Below are 4352 nucleotides of genomic sequence, written 5' to 3' on the forward strand. Positions count from 1 at the left end.
CTCCATGCTCTTATGAAGGCTGCAGCAGCAGGCTCCACACCGACACTAGGTCGCTGCAGCTGGGCATAGGTGGCGGTAATCGAGGCGGCGCGGAAAGTTGGTAGCTTGGACCAACTCCGAGGACCTCTAGCGATGCCTCTCTCACCTCCACTTTCTCTGTCGTCGTCTCCTGAGGTGAAGAAGAAGAGCATGTGGCTAAATGGCCCAAAGAGAATATGAGAATGGATTTGGGTTTTAGTGGGCTGGACCTAGAAGAGAGGCCCAAGTTTGTGAAGGCTTTGGGTGCCTTGGGCTTGCCCATTGATATCTTTGGACTTGGGCTTGAGTTGGGGCACTAAGCCCAAGTTTGTGATGGATAATTGTATTAGGCTTGCCCAATGAAGACATTGGACTTGGGCTTGAGTTGGAGCCTAGGCCCAGTTCGTGTGGATGAAAGGCTCTATGCCAATCCTTCAAAAATCCTAAGTTTTAATTTAATACTTCAAATACTTGTTTAAATCATATTTTCATAAATCAAATCATCACCCCGTATTTATTATTTATTCAAAGTCCAATCTATCAAAAAAAATCACGTGTCTTAATTTAATTCTTCAAATACTCATTTAAATCTCATGTTTATCAATTAGAATTATTATCCTATATTCTCCTATCTATCTATGTCAATCCTTCAAAAATCCTAAGTTTTAATTTAATTCTTCAAATACTTGTTTAAATCATATTTTCATAAATCGAATCATTATCCCGTATTTATTAGTTATTCAAAGTCTAATTCATCAAAAAAATCCAACGCCCTAATTCAAATTTTCAATTAGAAAAATTCAACTATTCTTTTTTTTTTATTTTTTATTTATTATTCGTTTAAACATTATTTTTGTTAATTAGTATCGTTATTCCATATTTATTTATTCATTTATTTCAATCATTAAAATTCAATTCTTCAAAACCGGATTTCCAAATTTAACCTTTAGACTAAAAAATTCCACCATTCACTTTTATTCATTTAAATATCATCTTTATCATCGTTATTATAAATTCCACGTCTACCTATTTCTTTCTTCTAAAAATTCCAATAATTAGAGTTCAATTATTCAGAGATCCGACTTTCAAACTTAATTTTCAAAATCTTACTATTCATTTTCATCCATCCAAATATTGTTTTTGATTAATTAGTAACGTTATTCTATATTTATCTATTTGTCTCTTTTAAAAATCTCAATATTTCAAAACTTGATTTCTAATCTAACAAATCTCACTATTCATTTTCATCCATCCAGATATCGTTTTTGATTAATTAGTAACGTTATTCTATATTTATTCTATATTTCTTCTAAAAAATCTCAATCTTTCAAATATTAATATTTAATCTCATAAATCTCATTATCCACTTTCATCCGTTCCAACATCGTTTTGATCAATTAGTAGCATTATTCCATACTTACCCATTTATTCCTCTTAAAAATCTCAATCATTAAAGTCTAATTCTTCAAAATTCCGATTTCTAATTTTAGCTATCTGAAATTCCAATTGTCCTATCTCCGAACTTAATTTTCAGTTTCCCATGCTCCAATTCTTGTATCTATCACGCTACTTGTTATTATCATTATCACTATTATTTATTTCATTATTTCTATAAATTCTACCTTCTGATTTTTAAGATTTCCAATTTTCATAAATCAACTTTCATAATTTCTACTTCTTAAATAACTAACGATTTTGATCCCTTTCAAAATTTAACTCCCATAATCCCAATTTTCGTAACTTAATTTTTCTTAAAAATCCTGAACTTTTAAATAATTCTTCAAAATCCCAATTTTCTTTCAAATTTAATTTCTAAAATTCTCATTCCGTCATTTAATTCCTAAGAGTCCAATTTTCAAATAATCTCTAAGATTCCGATTCTCGAATGAATTTCAAAAATCCAGTTTTCCTTTGAACAATGTTAATTCCTGTTTAGTGATGCACGTGATATGTTTCGTGCTCTATATTGTGCACTGACTCCATTTCTATGATAGCGTATTGTTCGTTCACGGTCCAGGTACGCATCCACTCTCTTTCTGATCACTCTCTATGCGTGTTTTGATTCCCATATGTGCATGATCGATCTAAGTATCTATTGATTTCCTCATCAATTGCCACGACAACTTCATTTTATTAGTAGAGACTCGACTATTAGGGACTTAAAGGGGTGCTATGGTCTTTACCGTACCTTCCCGATAAGCAATCTGACCCCCTTCATAGATCACCTTTTCTAAAACAAGGAGTCGCACTTAGGGTTTTTCTTTCTTATTTTGTTTACCCTTTTAAAAAAATAAAACAAAAATAAGTGACGACTCCAAGTCATTTTCTTAATCAATAAAAATCAATTTTTCAAAATGAAAATCGAGCTCGCCATCGAGTGGGAAACGCATGAGTCGAAATGCGGGGTCCACAAATGTATAAAAATCTAATTTAAATTTAATAAATAAATAAATTGCAATTTCCCTTTCCAATTTTTTTTTTTTGTTTTTTTGTTTCTACTTCATAAAAAAAATCCCATAAGACAATTATTATAGTAAACATTTAAACAGATTTTATAATTGGTTATTGTAATAGATGATAACAATGTGTGGTGCATGGGATTAAATCTTTTAAAAAAAATTCATCTAGCCTGTCATGTGTCTTAACCCTATTGGCCTAAATTTTCGGTACGATAGCATAACCCATGTATATAATAGTAAAAAATTTCAGCCTTTCATGTGGTATGTAGACAACATCTCTGCGTACCACTAATTAATTCATATAGGTCAATGACGCAAACATGTGGGAAGAACCGAAGTACCCCAGAAAGTAGAAACCACTGTTTGTTTTGTTGGAGGAATGACCTAAACTACCACAAAGAAGTTTCATTCCCCCAACTAGGAACCTCATCTGAAACCTCCTCTTTCTATCTATCATGTTATATATAGCTCCACCACACTCTCTCCTTTCCACTCTCACTCTCTCTACTTGTTTGCAGTGCCAATACTCCACTACCTCCCAGTGCTCATCTCCATTGATATGGCAGAAGAAGCTTCATCGGTTCACTTCATTCACCAACAACTTCTCTTCGACTTTGAAGCTTTCGAAAGCTTCGTCTCTCATGTAAATGTTCCATCCCAAACTTCAACCTTTGATTCAAGTCCTTCCACCTCGGATATTGTTCCGCTCTCTAATTACTCCAATCTCCATGAAGATGAAAACAATCCTTTTCTCCTCCACTGTTCTACTTCGGCTCCATCAGGGTTTTTCTAGTTTGAAACCAAATCCCCCAAAAATTCCACATTAAGTCATCGGCGACCTCCACTCAGTATCTTGGTCCCTCAGCCCACCGTTTCTCAGTCGCCGGCGGAGCCCGATTCAGGCGATATCAGGCATTATAGAGGCGTGCGCCGACAGCCATGGGGGAAATTCGCGGCGGAGATTCGAGACCCGAATCGGAGAGGATCGAGGGTATGGCTGGGGACATTCGAGACTACCATTGAAGGCGCCAGAGCTTATGATCGAGCTGCTTTCAAGATGCGTGGTTCCAAAGCTATTCTCAATTTCCCTCTTGAAGCTGACAATTGGTCGGGTTCTGACCCACCAGCGACATCTGGCCGGAAAAGGGAGAGAGATAGTGAGACTGAAGAGAGACAACAAGTGGAGATTAAGGTTTTAAAGCAAGAAGAGCACTTGCCGGAATCTGACCGCACACTGGCGGCAGCCAGTAATGTATTGGGGGTTTGTCCCTTAACTCCGTCAAATTGGAGGGCCGTCTGGGAGGAGGGAGACATGGTGGGAATGTTCCATCTGCCACCGTTAACACCGTTATCACCCCATCCTTGGATAGCATATTCTCAGCTTATTGTTTGAGTCGAGGGTTTACCTTGCCAAAGACATCGAAGTGCAACTAGAATTCTTATATATTCTATGAACAGTATATTGAATATGTTTAAATCTTTTATGGATAATAAATCCCACACTCTTCTTTTTTAATGCCGTCCAAATCAATGATCACAAAAATACTTAATTGAGGGTTTTATTAATGCAAACTAATACAAATAGGTTTCTTTTTATCTATTTTTTTTTTGTTCCTTAAGGAGTAAACCTCTTATAATGAGAAGTATCAAATTTCATCTTGTTTTGCCACTTCATTTTATTACAATATTTTTCAGAAATTTCTCTCAATTATTTTGGAAACTAGTAAAATTTTTTTGAAATATTAAATATTTTGATGGAAATGGTTGAAAATGAGTTCTTTTGTCTTGAAATCTGAATAATATTCATTAAAAAAAAAAAGTGATTCTTTTGGGAATTCATCAAAAGGGGTGTTTAGAATTTTACCAATTGTGGAG

At 34.9% G+C, this 4352-nt stretch overlaps 1 pseudogene; it reads left to right on the top strand.

Annotated features, from left to right (window-relative positions):
* Positions 1–2852: 2852 nt before the first annotated feature.
* LOC117933934 lies at positions 2853–3993 on the top strand (annotated as a pseudogene).
* The last annotated feature ends 359 nt before the right edge of the window (positions 3994–4352 follow it).

Source organism: Vitis riparia, chromosome 16 (assembly GCF_004353265.1).
Source record: "Vitis riparia cultivar Riparia Gloire de Montpellier isolate 1030 chromosome 16, EGFV_Vit.rip_1.0, whole genome shotgun sequence".
Classification (NCBI taxonomy): Eukaryota; Viridiplantae; Streptophyta; class Magnoliopsida; order Vitales; family Vitaceae; genus Vitis; species Vitis riparia.